General features: G+C 34.0%; 1 long non-coding RNA gene across 3 annotated transcripts in view; it reads right to left on the bottom strand.

The window, feature by feature from the left end:
- Window positions 1-5,291: 5,291 nt before the first annotated feature.
- The window catches only part of LOC111744741, a 105,695-nt gene continuing 94,710 nt past the window's right edge, over window positions 5,292-16,276 (bottom strand). For all 3 annotated transcript variants that reach the window (XR_002782315.1, XR_002782318.1, XR_002782317.1), the window contains 2 exons: window positions 8,913-8,969; window positions 5,292-5,493 (listed from right to left, as the gene is read on the bottom strand). This is a non-coding gene — a long non-coding RNA (uncharacterized LOC111744741). The remainder of the gene's footprint in view (window positions 5,494-8,912; window positions 8,970-16,276) is intronic.

Genomic DNA, 16,276 nt, shown 5'->3' with positions numbered 1-16,276 from the left:
CCTTTTCTCGAAGGTTCTGCTTACCGAATCTGCTCATTCTGGGTCTGAGAATTGGGGCTATCAAATATACATTGTATATGCATCCTAATGGGTTTCTCGAATTAAATTTTTATTATGACAATAAAAAGAATTAGTTTAAAATGCATAAAATCAACTTCTAATTCTTACCCCCAAAAAGCAGCAGGCGTCAGAATCCTTTTCCACTTGAAACGTTCTGCTGCCCACTGCCTCCGTTGAGAGGCCGCTTCCTCCACATGGGTTAATCACGTTGCACCTGGGAGGCAGGGCCTGCAAGTAGGAGGACTGAGACCGCGGGTTCTAAAGCGCAGGCTGCAGCAGGTCAGACAGACGGGGCCTCACTGCTATCAGTACATTAGCGACTAGGTAGGATCAGTACATTAGCGAGGGAAGACGAAAACGCAAACAAATACTCTGAAGACAATAAACAGTCCCATAAGGTTATAATGGCGCTGAAAAATGCCTCTCACTGAGTGACGCAGCTGACGTAACGACGCAGCGCAAGGTATTACTTGCCTGTTTGGGGCAGTGATGACGTAAAAAACGTACTGTGCTGCCAGTCATACAGGAACAGCACATACAATTATGTACAATACATAATACTGGATAATGATAATAAATGACTATGTTGCTGGTTTATGAATTTATTATCCTATACTTTTTATCATTAATTAAGAGTACTCTTCTGCTTATTATGTAAAACAGTATGCTGTTACACCAGCAGCAGCTCACACATCTTTCGCTTACCATGTCTCTTAATGGCATCACTTTCTCTAGTGCTTGAAAGAAGATTCAGGAGTGGGTCCCACTTTCAACGCCTTACAAGAAAAGACAGTGAAGCACCTTTAAAGAAAAGACAGTGAAAAGCAATTTAAACATGTAAACCGTGGGAGTTTTCATGTAACTTTTATTGCTTACTATTAACTTGATTAAAATTGTTTGATTAAGAAAACAAGTGTCAAACCAAAGGGTCAAATCAAAACATGGAACTAAAGTATGTTGAAATCATTCAAATGCAAACTACATAGATTCGTTATAAATTACTGGTTTTGAGATAGGAGAGAAAAAGAAGTGATGTTGATGGGAAAGTTACTAAAATAATGGGCCTAATATATGAAAGAAAATGGATTCTTAAAACGTTGGGCACCAGGCAACATACGACAATGATCCCTGAGCAGTGGGCCCTACGATTGTCCCAGCTTGCTGCCTGGAGAGCTTTTCCAGGCTGCAGCTAAGGGACAGGGAAGAAAACCAGGCTGGGTCTGGGAGCCTCCCTGATTGGAAGAGACAGAGTTGAATGTCCATGGAGGCTCTCGCAGCTGAAGTTTACAAAAAAAGAATGGTAGAGGAAAGAGCTCTGATGTAGACAGAGAAGAAAGCAAGTTTTAGTTTATATAAGACCTGCAAATGTTCAGAGGCTTGGCTCTAGGATCATTCCTGTATAACAAATAACTTTCTCATCCCTCTGACTGAACAGAACAGTATTACAGCTTGAGCTTTAAAATCCCAAATAGGTTATATTTAGAAGAATACTCCTTCCTGGATTGGTTAACAACTTATAATAATTTCTATTTAGGTCTGGACAGCTAAATTATATAGATGGTGAAATGAAGAATGATCCTAATAAAATGAAGACTGAATTGCCAATCACCTAGTATTAGATCAATAGGAACAGCAGCCTATATCATCTGAGATGAGATCTAACTCCTTCCACAGACTTTGGTGGTTAGAGATAGATTGTTAAAAGCCAGTCCCTTCTCATCCATAAATGCCTACTCTTAATCATCTAAATATAAGCAACTCACTTCCTCTTGTGATAATTATCATGTCCTGACTTCTTATCTTGTTGATATATCGGCAACATTGATCATCTTCCACTTTAAAATCTTAGCATACTTGGTCTTCATCATTCATCATCCGTTCTTGAATCACTAATTGTCCTTTTACATATCTAAGGAATATCAATGTTCACCAAAAAGTGTCTTTTTTTATTTGCCTCATATCATTCTCTTTTTCCTCATTATATTATATTCATTGTACTATTCTCTAATCTATATGTTAATAGTGTTCATTATATCAGGCTCCACTCATTGTACACATCCTCTCTGTATAATTTAATTTACTGCCATATCTCCAACTTCCAATTGGCAAGTTTGCAAATCTCCAGCTTGCAAGTTTAAGTTTCCCATCTATCTCCAGAGCTACAGAGCTCTTAATTATTATTTCCAACTGCCTTCTGCATTTTTCTACCCATATATCCTACAAATACCAAAATACGTAAATTTTTCCTGCTCTTAACTCCAGCCAACAGCATCAGGATTCACTAAGAGATTTAAACCAAACTGCCACCACCATAAAACCTCACCAAGTACTTAGGCTTGAATCTCTTAAAGATACTTAATGTCTCTTAAAAATTACTCAAATCTGCATTCACAATACTGTCTTTGTTCAGGCTTTCATGAATCCTTTTAAACATGGGTCCCTTATGGAATGCAAAATGGACCATTTCAAACCAATTGTTTGAAAAGCTTCCTGTTTTTAAAAGATGACCTATTTAAACATCACAGAGGACAAAGGAGAAAAACATCCTTCCCTTTACAAATATACAGAAATAAAAAAAAATAAGATATAACAAAATACAGAGTTGCATTTAAAAGACAAATAGGGAAATCTACCAGAAACTAAACAAGATCCAAAGCCAGAACATGAAAGTCATGAGCTGAAATGATAGTACAGCCTAGTGTGGTATATTGGATCTATTTGGCCATAAGAAAAACATCTGAGCAATAATAGGAATAATAGCCTTGAGGCCATGCAAAGTGATGATCTAGAACTGAATCTTTAACTGAGACTCGAGAAAGACGATCACCACCTTCAGGGAAGTGAAAAGAAAGATTATATCTGCTCAAGGTTTTATGGAGATTAAAAAAAAAGTCTCCCATGAGAAATTGAAGTCATAGGCCTTTCACACACAAGTGTGAAATATAGTAATACTATAATACCTGGAAACTGGGCAACTCTGCAAGACAATGATATTTTAATATGAAGATTGTTTCTGGATCAATGAAACCCTTGAAGTATCTAATAGAAGCAAAGGCAAGACTACTCTATAACAACCCTTCCACCACTCAACATGCATGTGACCCTCTCATAAATAAATGATATGGGATGAAGATTATTTCACAGTACAAGAGGAGATGATGTGCTGAGAGAATCAGCAAATATAACAGAGATTAGCACTATCAAGAATATGGGATAAAATAACAATCTGGAAGTGATTATAAAACTATCAAGGAAATAAAAAATTACAGAAAGAAGGAAAAATTAAGGAAAGAAGGAAAGGGCAATATGAAAATAATGGCAATTTGAAAAAGAGTAATTATAGCAACAAGATGAGAGATTCAGTAATTAAAATTAAAAACTCAATGAACCAGGGAACAGAATATTAAACATAGCTGAAGAAATAGTGAATTAGAATATGGCTCTACACATACAGGAGCACAGAGAAATGAAGAGATAGAAAATAGAAAAGAAAGATTAAAATAAGCTCTATCTGGAGACTAGAATGAGAAGGTCCAACATACATCGAATAGGAATTACAAGAGAAAAGAATAAACAGAGTGAAAGAGAGGTAATATTTGAAGAGATAATCAAGAAATTTTTCGAATGGACAAAAGATATAAATTCTCAAATTTAAAGAGCATATCAAAGAGCACAAATAAAAACAAATCTCTTTCCTATATGTCTGATATTGAGACTGCAAAACACCAATGGCACAATAAAAATTTTAATAGCAACCAGAGAGAAAGACAGATAACTTAAAAAAGAACAATAGTTAGACTGGTATCATATTCTTCACCACCAATAATAGAACCAGGAGATAATGGAAAAAGATGTTTAAAATGCTAAAAGAAAAATAATTATTATAATCAGGAGAAAAAAAGATGACATCCTCAACTCGATAACTAAGGAAAATTTGATAAAGGGACTGACTAGCTCCGAAAGTAAGAGTAAGGTTTAGAAAAAGCAACAGGGATGCTATAGTATCTCAGACATAATAGCAGCTAAAAATGCTGCAACTCTAACCTGAAGAAATAAGAGAGAGGAAGTGCACGAGGAAGTGCATGTAGAACGTGCATGAGGAAAACCACCAAAGGGTAGCTTTGTTCTTTGGTCAAGGGAAGAAAACAACCTACAGTAACTCATCAGATAGGAGAGGAGGATAAAAATACCCCATCCTTCTTTTCCTCCTCTCAACCTCTCTCCTGACAGAGCCTCTCATTGCTTTACCCAATTCATAGCCAAAGAGATGCTGATTTGGTATATACAGATCAGCTTCTTGAGCAGTAAACAGGATATAGAAGGATGGAGAATGAGTCTAGATAAGGCAAAAATATAATATCCACTACAATCATCATTCTTAAATCCTGCACAAACAGAACTATCCTTCAAATCTGAAGTCAAAATACATTTTCCAGACACAGACTGGGAAATTTTACTACACCAGACAGCTGAAATAACTAGTAAAGAACATATATATATACTTCAAAGGAAGGAAGTCCAAAAGAAAATAATAAGTAAAAGGCAAATTAGCAAGCAATGAAATTTGTAAATATGTAGTAAACCTACATAAGTATAGACTGCAAATACAATAATAACAATAATTAATGGGGAGTATAAAAATGATGTCAAAGAATGATTTTTTTTAATGTGGAAGGGAATGGTGATTATAACATTAAAGTACCTGTACTGGTCAGAGAAATATAAAATATTGATTAATTTTTTACTTATTCTTTGATGTTAAAAAATGTTATGATAACTTCAAAAAGAATAAAAATGAAATGTTTAACTTCCAAATCAGTAAAGGGAAAACAATGATAAACATATAATCAATCCAGTAAAAAGCAGAAAAATACAAAGGAGCATGATAAAAGAAAATGTACAATAATATGGTAGAAATAAATTCAAACATAAGATAATTGTAAACGTGCAAGATAATTTAAATATAAATGAAGTAATTTTTCTGGTTAAAAGACAAAACAAGTTTTCTGCTATGACTCCTTAGCATCTCTCCAAACACTTTTGCGACAATATGTACGAGTCTCTGTCTGGTTCTGAATTTTATGGGGTTCTTTTGACTGTAAATAACAGTCAAATCCAACTCAAATTGGCTTTGGCAAAAAAGGGAGGGGGATTGTTTATTTGCTCTCACAATCTAACACAGGAAATTGAGAAGTACCTGGAACTAGGTTCTCAGACTACACTGAGAAGGTCTCTCTTTTCTTCCAGGACTGACTCCCCCTTGCAGAGTTTAGTACTTCTTTCTCAGGATTCCAAGAACTACTTGCAAAAACTGTATAATAACAGTTATCCCATTGCTATAATTGTTTATTTACAAGTCTGTGCCCTGTCCCAGTTACCAAACTCTTTGGGAACACATACTATGTTCTCTTCATCTTCATATCCCTTCATTTCCTGACAGAGAGTAGGGAAAAAAAAAAAGAATGGATGTCTTGGATACTTATTTTTATACACGTTCTCTCTCCCCAATCAGAACATCAGCTTGTTGAGGTGATCTCATTCCATCCATTTATACATTACTCTTTACATACAGAGGGTACCCAATTTATATTGAGTGACTGGCTGAATAAATAAAAAAGGCTTTCTTCATTCTTTTTAAATACAATCGAACTGTACAAATTAAATGCTATAATGTGCATGTTCAACTTTAAATTTTCAAATATAATTCTGAAATTACTACAAACGTACTTTGTCCCAAACACTGTGGTCAGTCAGTGCTGACCCAGCTCGTGCAAGAGCGAATGGAGCCATCTGTTTCTTCGACATCCCAGATTCAAGTCTATCCACATAAACATGAGCTTGTCCTCCACTGAAGCCTTTTTTCATCACATTTCAGTAGTTCCTCAGTATTCCCTACAATTATACTTTCATGTTGCATCAGTAATTTTTAATATTACCACATCTCAATCAACAAAAGATTATTACCCATTTACTCTAATACTACTCGAAAGAGGATATTGATTGAACTTGACAACATTAAGTAGGAGTTTAATTGTAGAATTAGCAAAAGATGAGAATAAAAAGCCATCAATTAGTAGAAATGTAGGTAATCATATAAAAGATTAGCAAAGGCACAGGTTGGGTAGGATATAAAATGAGCGAAGGCAAGGCAAAACTTGTCTGGTAAGCAAATCTTCACCCTCCTTATTCCTCCACCTTCCTAATAGACATTAAAAGCACTTAATTAAAACCAGTAGAGAAATTATAGCAAGAAAAAAGTGGAGTGTATCAGATATAATTAGCATTGTAAGTGCCTTGGAAAGCCTGCCTAGAATAGTTTTTTCCAAGCTTGTCAAGTTTCAGAGCTCACAAATCTCATCACGCAGCTCAGCTCAGTTCTTGGTCTCCCATCCCCCCTACAGTTCTTCTTAACCTCCTGAGAATGCATGTATTTCCATATGTTTATTGTGTGTCTCGTAAAACGCACGGCCTCTATATGAAAAATGTATGAGACACATCACACTGTGCAAAACAATGTCTCCAAATTGGCCAATTATATTTTGTGCAAGTTCAGAATTGTTCTTGATGTTTCTAATACACTGTGTACTCCTGGCTGTGGGAACTGTGTTGTTCATAGTTAAAACAGAGGACTTGATAGCTTAATTGTACTTAATGAATGAAAAGGTGTTTAAAAATAACATGGAGAGTGATGCCAGTGTTTTTAAAGGTCTGCTTTAGCGTTTACAAATTACATAACCCTTTTCAGAAAAGAGGAAGTATGTAATTTTTAAACTGTTTAAAGTGGCAAGCTGTTCTTTCTCCCTTGTTTTTCCAAGATAGGAAGTAAACCCCCCATCCAATATTTCCATTCCTTCTTATGTGCTGCTATATTTATCCCCAGGTGGCTGTTCCTTTCTTCTGACCCATCCTTGCTGTCTGGTTTCCATATGTTAATCTCAGCCATTCACTTATCCTGTAGACCTGCTTCCTGTGTGTGTCTTTTTTTCTCTGTCTTCTTCTATTACTTAAATATACATTCCCTATTAACTCTTTTCCTTCTGATGCTTGCATCAAATTGTCTTTGTTAGATTTTATCCTATTTTTTTATTTATTTCTTATCCTAACTCCTAGTTTTGCCAACTGCTCTCTGAAGTCATCTCAAGTTTCAAATACTATCAGTGATTTGCAGACCCATCTTTTGTTGACCTAAATGTTTTGTACAATCCTCTGGTTACAAAAGAGAATTGTAATGATCTTTTCGTGAAGATATTCTTCTAGCAGTAATATATTAGGAGATGTCTTTTCTCCATTCCCACTGAAGCCTAAGAGAAATTCGTATGAATTATAGCAATAAATATCTTTGTTAAACATAAAGAATGTTGAGATAGTTATTCTCTTGCAACAATGGTTACTAAGATAAATTAAAACTCTTTTTTTTTTTTAGGCGTTTTTAAAAATAGAAAACTTTCTCTAACTCCATTCACAGGAATAACTTCCGTTACTCCAGGGTATTTATAACCTGAGCCATTCAGCAACTAATTATATACTGCCTTGTATCAGTATCTGATTATTTTGTGGAAATATAGCTTTTCTCTGTGGTTAAATTATAAGCTTTTCAGCAACAAGTTTTATTTCCATTTATATCACCTTGTAGTTAGTAATCTGTAAATATTCTGACTTAATCAGAATACATTCATGATGGATGATTATTTGAGAAATACTATTTTAATTAAAGAAAAGAAGCCAGGGAATAGAGACAAAAATCTCTCAGGGTTCCTTCCAATTTTAAACTATTTCTGCCTCTAGCTCCTTCATGAATTTCCCTCAAAATCACATGCCAGTATACTTTGCTGGTTTCCTCTCTTTCTTAGGCCTCATTCAGCTCCTCTCTCACAGGGTTTTGTGATAAATCTTCAGTAGAGACTTGGAGTCAGGTTCAGATGCCACTCAGTCTTCCCATGAGAATCATTTTTCATGAAAATGGTTATACTCACATTGAAATGTTTGGAATAAAAAGTTCAGTCAATTCTGTGGTTTAATATTTTAAGACTGTTTTCTAAAATACGTTCTGCAAGAAGTCAATGAATCTTACACACAAATTTTTCCATAGCAAAACAAAGTTTGGAGAACCTGACTGAAACAATGCCACAGGAGTTTCTTTACTCTAGGGTAGATCAGAATCCTTATGTGACAATTATTGCAGAGAATCTCAAAGGGGCAACTCTGTATGCAGAATTTACTTAACCACAGAAAACTTTTCTCAGCAGAGTGGTACTCAGAACACATTTTGAGGAATGTTAAAATGCTGAATGGATGAATAAAATGACTTTTGAATGTATTCATTAATTGGTATCCATCCTTTTCTAATGGGATATATATGTCTAGACAGTATATGCTATAACCAGACTTTCACTGCCGCTCAGAAATCACCAGGCCTCTTAAATTGATTTTATTTGTTAGAATTCCTCTTTTGTAGCTGTTAAGCTGTCATACCTATTGGACATAAAGACACATAACAGGCATTGTGGGGGGTGGAAATCAGTATTTCGTAAGTCCTTTAATGGTAGGGAGAACCTTTTTATATTTTTTTATCTTTATCCTCAAGATAGACTTTAGCAATCGGTTCTAAATTTAGAAAAATAATCAGGATCATTAGGGGAAAGGGCATATCATATGATGAAAACTTGGAGAACTGGGATTGCATAGCTATCTTCAAATACCTAAAATGGATAAGGCTTATTCTGTTTCATTTCAAAGAACTGAACTACGATGGTTAAAGGTAACACAGAAATAATTGAATTCAGTATAAAAGGAATCAGTAGCCCTACAGATGTCCAAAAATCAAATAAAGTTTGTGCATTTTCAATGATTACCTTTTGACAATGCTATTGAGTAGACTCCTATTTGGGGAAAATGCTGATATTCTATACCTAAAAAGAAATAGAAAATTATTCATGTCAATAATGACTAATATTATCAATCATATATGATCTGCTTTACTAATAATAAACAAGGAGATTTACTTAAAGGAATGCTATATGCTAATTAAAATTTATAAATAGAGCAAAGCATAGCATGGGCTCAAAAAGTAGAGCTGTTCTTGAATTGCTAGTTTTTATAGTGAATTTCCCATTACAATTTTTAGCAAACTCTACTCTCACCCATTTAAATTGCTTTTATCTGACAGATTGCAAGGTTCACCAGCTTTAAAATTCTATTGGTTCTCTGTCTCCTAAATGCATTTCCAAGGAAAGTAGTGTCACTGAGAAATCTCTGGCAAAGTTAATCTTCAAGAAATTATTCTTGATTCTGTACTGCTTCCTGGCCTCCTCTGTAGAAATTTTGTTCCTGCCTTACATGTCTATTCTCCAGTCTTTCCCCCTACTCCAGGCCTTTTGACATCCTCCACTTTGTTCACAGCTCCCTATCTTTTCATTTTTCCTCACCCAGCATCAGTTTGAGGGAAATCTCTATCACAGGACTAGGAATTAAAATTTAAAACTATCAACAAAGAGTAAGAGAGATTAAAAAACCTCCATGTTAGCATGTGGTTCACTTTGATTTCACCTTAAGTTAAACACTGACTGATGGTAAATGAGTGCAAGGTGTCATCAGTGCAAGGATCCAGTTACTTATGGGATCAGTATCATTACTTCAGTTACACCTCAATCATAAACATCTCAAAAAAAATTTAAATAAGAAGAAATCATTTAACTTTTAACCCATATTGAACTCATTATATTCCAGACCTGGATTTTGCTGTATATACACATAACAAGTGATGGGGTGTGTCTCAAATTATCATTTTCAATTTTATGTATACTAAAAATCTCCTGAAATATCCTAAAGTAATGTCAAATTAATAAATGTATCTGCTATCTGGTATCATCAGCAGATATTATAAATCAAAGGCAATGTGTTAACAGGAATTATAAAAGAAATATTTTTAAAAGAGCTTGATGTTTTAAAATAAAATTCCTGGAGCATAACCAGGCTTCTTTTTTCAGTCCAGATATTTTGATCCTTAAGTAAGTTGTGATAAGAATTTTTACACTTACGTACTCAAATAACAAGCTCATATATTGCTCAAATATTCTACTGTAAGAGCTATAATGATTGCAAATCATTTTTAGAAAAGCTTGAAAATTGCATGAAGTCTGTGTCTTCGTGAAAGTAAATGTCCAGCAGTAAGTGCAATCTGGAATGATTTTAACATCTGTTTGCAAGAACGCATATCTCTTTTGTTATTTCAATATTTAAGGATATTTCTTAACATACTTTCTAAAATTAACACAAAATGAATTTATTATCTTCCACTTTTCACCAAGATGGAGTAAAAAGGACCACGCTTATCTTCCTGCCTAAAACTACTAAAAGAAAAAAATTATGAAACAGTGATTGTCAAGACACTGGACATTGGGGCAGAGATGGAAAACAAATGAGGTGAGCCCTAGGATTTCCCCAACTCACTTCCTTGAGCAAGTTTCCAGGAAGTGGTAGAAAAAAATAGGGAACATTAGGCAGAGGCTGGCAGACTACCTGAATTGAGGAGACAAAGTAGATAGTCCACAGAGGACCGATGTGGATAGCATCCTTGAGAGGAGAGAGTAGCCCAGAAAGGGACTCCAGAGATCCCCAGAGGTCACCCTTAGTAAGCAGCATGCTAATCTGAGTAAGTGCCTGAAAAAACTACTTGAGGGCAGGAAAAGACTACCCAAAGGATTAGAGAGAACATCATCCAGCATCCACAGAGGGAAAAAGTAGCACCTGTTCCCACTAGCCAGATTCAAAAACCTTATGTTCACAAGACATTGAGCAGAATACTCAGGAAGGGACTTGCATCGGTACTGAGGAATAACTAGCTCTAGGATAAACACTGTTCTGGTCCCACCTAACGAATCATAAAACAAGCCCAAAAAGCAAGGTCAAAGGCAAGGGAAGTAAAAGCAAAAATAAATGAATGGGACTCTATCAAACTAAATAGCTTCTGCACAGCAAAAGCTTTATATACATGATATATTACTGAATTGTACACTTAAACCTATGTGATTTTATTAACCAATGTCACCCCAATAATTTTAATTTAAAAAAGATCCAAAAGAACTAACCAATTACAAATAACTTAATTATACCCCAGAACAAATCGTAAGGTTATTTATAGGAAAACGAAAGTATCTTATCTCCAAAAAGGTAAAATTTACAATGTTTGGCTTCCAATCAAAGATAACCAGGCATTCAAAGAAGCAAGGAAATATGACCTATAATAGGAGTGAAAAAATTTTTAAAAACTGATTGAAAAATGATGCAGATATTAATTAGTATGAGGACATGAAAACATTTTAAAAGTTATTATGCTTCAAAAGTTAAGTCGAGAATTAGAAGAGATTTTTTAAATTAATTAATTAATTAATTTTTTTTATGGTGACATTGGTTAACGAAATCCAATAAGTTTCAGCTGTACACTTTAACAGTAAGGTATATATATATATTTACACTGCATATTAACCTCCCATAGTTAGATTTCTTTCTGCCACCACATATTAGACCCCCTTTACCCCACTTACCTCCCTGCTCCCCTTATCCCTTACCCTCTGGTAACCACTAGTCTATAGTCCATGTCCATGAGTTTCTGTTTGTTTGTCCTGTTCATTTGTTGCTTTTAGGTTTATATCCCACATTTAAGTGATATCATGTGGTTTTCAACTTTTTCTGTCTGGCTTATTTCACTTAGCATGATTATCTCGAGGTCCATCCATGTTGTCACAAATGACAGTATTTCATCTCTTTAATGGCTGAGTAATATTCCATTGTATATATGTATCACAGCTTCTTTATCCAGTCATCATCTATCATAGGACACTTCGGTTGCTTCCATGTCCTGGCCATGTGAATAATGCTGCTATGAATATCCATGTGCAAATATCTTTTTGGATATGAGTTTTCAAGCCTTTGAGGTAAATACCCAGTAGAGGGATTGCTGGATCATCGGGTAGATCAATTAGAAGAGACTTTTTTAAAGACTTAAATAGGAATACAAGAATATCCATCATCCAACATGTATATTTTATAGTATCGCATTCAATCACAAATTACTGGCATAGAAAAAAGCAGAAAAATGTGACCCATAATTAAGAGAAAAATGAATTAATTGATATTAACAATAACTGACACAGATGTGGAGTTAGCAGACAACAACAATAACAACTATTATAACTCCATATGTTTAAAGTTAAGTCAAGACATAAAAGATATCAAAAAGGCACAAATTAAACTTCGAAAGATAAAAACTACTATGTCTGATATAAATAATACAGTGGGTGGGATGAAAAGCAGACTAGATTTTGAAGAAAAGATTAGTGAACATGAATAGTTGATAATAGAAAGTATCCAAAATGAAATAAAGAAGAAAGGAGAATCAAAAAAAAAAAAGAAAGAAAGAAAGAAAAGGAAAAGAAACAGAACAAGGATATAGAGAAATTTTAAAGCAGTTAAATATACTAGTAATGAAATTCCCCAAGGATAGGTACCATGAAAGGAACAGAAAAAAGTCTTTGAAAATTATAATAGCCAAGAATTTTTCATATTTGGAGAAAACTATAAACCCATAGATCCAAGAAGCACAGATCCCAAGCACTATTTCTTGAACAAAGTTCAAGTATATTTATAGGAACACAAAAGTATTCATAAAGAAAACTACACCAAATTACATTATAATCAAATTATTCAGAGACAGCGATAGAGTACCTTAAAAGTGGTCAGAGAAAAAAAACACACACATACATTGTGTACAAAGGAAACTAGATAAGGAGTCCAGAAGATGTTCTTTGGAAACAATGCAAATGAGGAGGTAAGGTAAAAACATCTTTAAAGTACTAAAAACAAATAACTGTCAACCTAGCAATGTATACACCTCATGAAAATATCTTTCAAAAATGAAGGTTAAATGAAGACTTTCAGACACACAAAAGCTGGAAAAATGGGTCTGATGACTTCCAGATCCCTACCCTAAGAAATGTTAATGACAGTCCTTCAGGCCGAATGAAAATCACACGATACAAAAATATGGATCTTCAAAAAAGAATGAACAGAACTGTGAATGATATTTACATGAGTAAATAAATAAGATGTAATATCCCAAAACTGAAAACAATCAAATTCCCATTAATAAGTGAATATTTATACCATAATATAACCAATAACTACACAGTATGGCTTTTCTATGCAATAATATAGTTCTCACTTCTGAAGAGTACTATAAAGTTCATTTTTATTTTCCTCTTTAATCAAAGAAATTGTGAATGTATTTATTTTCATGTCTTTAGTTTTTGAGATTAGTAAAATATTGATTTCTATTATTAATATTACTCTATCTTATGCACATTTGTCTAATATGTTCACTTATTTTTTAAACTATTTTTATTAGAAAAGAGAAATTTTACATGGTAAATTAAAAAATCAGAATACAGAATGATATCAAGTTAAAATGAAAATTCTCCTTCCCCTTAGCACTCCTGTTCCCCCTTCTCTTAGATCACCACTCAGTGGTTTCTAATTTTAGTTCCTCTGCGGAGTACTCTTTATTACATTACATAAAGTGCTTTTATCCCTGTTTCTTGATTTATAAAACTACATCTATTTTCTCCCTTTTATGAAAAAATAATTCACTACATTAGGACCCACCTCTCATACTCACTCTAAATCACTATTTCTGTTTTTTATATTACTGCTGACTTTTCTTTTATTCGTCATTGGAGATGGTCTTTACAACTCTGAATAATTAATTTGAATCTTTCTTATAATCTTTAACATAAAACTCAATAAAAACTTGCCTTTACATATATAAACTCAATCTAGGCTAACATATCATGCTTACTGCAGTTATTAAATTATCTGCTTTAAAAAAATAGGTAAGATTTATTTGGAAATGTCTTCCTACTTTATGAGACACTATACATCAAGATACAGTGCTTGGTATGAAACAAATGTTAATTCCCATTATTTTGCCTTTGAAAATTTCTAATGTACTGAAAACTTTGAACCCACAGAGGAATAAGGGCTAGTAGGAAGTAGTGAAGAAAGGAAGAAAAAGATAAGTGGTGGGATACTAACAGTGAAATCCCTGAGCAAGACTGGAGAGGGGATGACAAGGTGGGTGTGTTAGAGTCTGGCACCATTCCTCACTGAGAATCTTGACATAACCTGAAAGAACTATATTATTAGCACCCATCTTGAACATTTATCAGAATTGCATTCCATATTCATCAGCAGACCCTATGGATTTAAAAACAACAATAATAACAGTGATATAATACTGAAAATGACATAATTTCAATATTAAGCAGAAAGTACACTGTGTTGATATTTTTAACTAAACTCTGACTGATAAGCCATTTCAACACTGGCATATTGTCCGTCTGTTCATTTTCACACATCCTTCTTTGTGTACTCACATCTTTCCTATAGTACATCACTAACATCCTGGGAGTTAAAGAACAGTCGACATGAGTTCATATGCATAGTAATATTCAATACATTTTTGATAAAGTAGAATATTGCTGGCATAAATCCCAGTCTCTAACTCGGGTATAAGAAAATAGTAGAAAAGAAATAGTTCTAGTAGATAATTGAAGGAGCTGTAAAATTAAAAACTCACAAAAATTATCAGGTTGTAAATTATAGCTCATAGAGCTTCTTTTAGTCTCATAGTCATGCCCCATTTGATAAACTCTAGTATCTTTCAATGCTCATCATCTATGCTTGCCTACCTAATTCGCTCCTATCCTCGATTCACCTAACTTCTGACCTTATTAAACATGCTCATTCTCCTCACTGCTGGGATTTGACATCCAGGACTACTTAAGTTCCTGTTAAGCAACTTCTGCATTGCATAGCACATTCACTAGATTGACCCAAACTCTTTAAGAGGATCATATTCTATATTTGGATAATATCTTATGTTTGCATAGATCTTTTCAATTTACTCAGTGCTTTCCCATATATGATCTAATTTGATTTGCACAATAATTTTCAATAATATTATACCCAATATTATTATTTTACAGATATATATGATGTATAAGAATTACATAGATTAATGGTGTCTTTCTGCAACAAGTGTGGTACAGACCACTCTTTCCATGATGAAAAACAAACAAACAAAATGCTGTACTATGTGTATATGTATACATACATATGTTATTTCTTTGAAGGCATTAGAGTATCCAAAGCCATGAGGACCAAGGGTCCAAGATCTAAAAAAGAAGGGAAACTTAGAGGGTCAATGCCAACATTTGGTCCTACTTTTCTCCCTAAATCATTTTTGGGTTCCCAAGTGTCTGCTGAGATATCAGGAAACTGAACAAAAAGTAGCAGCTTAAGAGGCTAAAAAGCTGAGCAAAACTTCTTGGTTATGATAAGACTAAGGGACAAAAGTTTAAATTTAAAAAGAAAAGTCCATATTAAACTACCTAGGCCTTCATTTCAGACCACAACAGGTCTCCACCTTAGAAATAGAGAGAAATCAAAATTAAATCAGTGCTCACAACAACTGAATCCCAGATTTGAGTTAACTAAATCCCTGATTGGATTAAAGCGATTAGCCCATGCCCTAGCTGCCAATAAATGCAAAACTAAATTCTCCAGGGATGTAGAAAGCACCATCCAAAGGTTCAATTTATCTCTACAATTGTTCATATCTGATGTCCTGCAGTTAATCAAACATTACTAGGCATATCAGAGAACAAGACTACGTGGCCGAAAATCAAGATAAATAAAGCAGAAATAGATCCATAGAAGAAACATATTATTAGACATGTACTTTAAAATATCTTATTACCATATTGAAGAAATCACTTAATGAGATAGAGAATTTTATCTTAAAAGAATCAAATGAAAATTCGAGAACTGAGAAATGCATTAGCTAAAATTAAAACCGCAATAAATGGGTTAACAGCAGAAATAGACACAGACAAAGAGATGATTAGTGAAACTAAAGGTCAAAAGAAAATATTCAGACCAAAGCAGAAGAGACCAAAAGATGGAAAATACAGGAGGGGGGAATGTAAAAGACATATGGTATTCCAGAATAATGTTTGGAGTCCCAGAGGAGAAGAAAGAGAATAGTTTAGAAGCAATTTTGAGAAAATAATTGTCTTAAATTTTGCAATACTGAGAGAAGACATCAAAACACAAAATTGAAAAGTGCTACAAATCCTAATCAGGGTAAATTAAAAAAAAA

Source organism: Pteropus vampyrus, unplaced genomic scaffold (genome assembly GCF_000151845.1).
Source record: "Pteropus vampyrus isolate Shadow unplaced genomic scaffold, Pvam_2.0 Scaffold140, whole genome shotgun sequence".
Classification (NCBI taxonomy): domain Eukaryota; kingdom Metazoa; phylum Chordata; class Mammalia; order Chiroptera; family Pteropodidae; genus Pteropus; species Pteropus vampyrus.
This window is presented reverse-complemented; position numbering and strand designations above follow the sequence as displayed.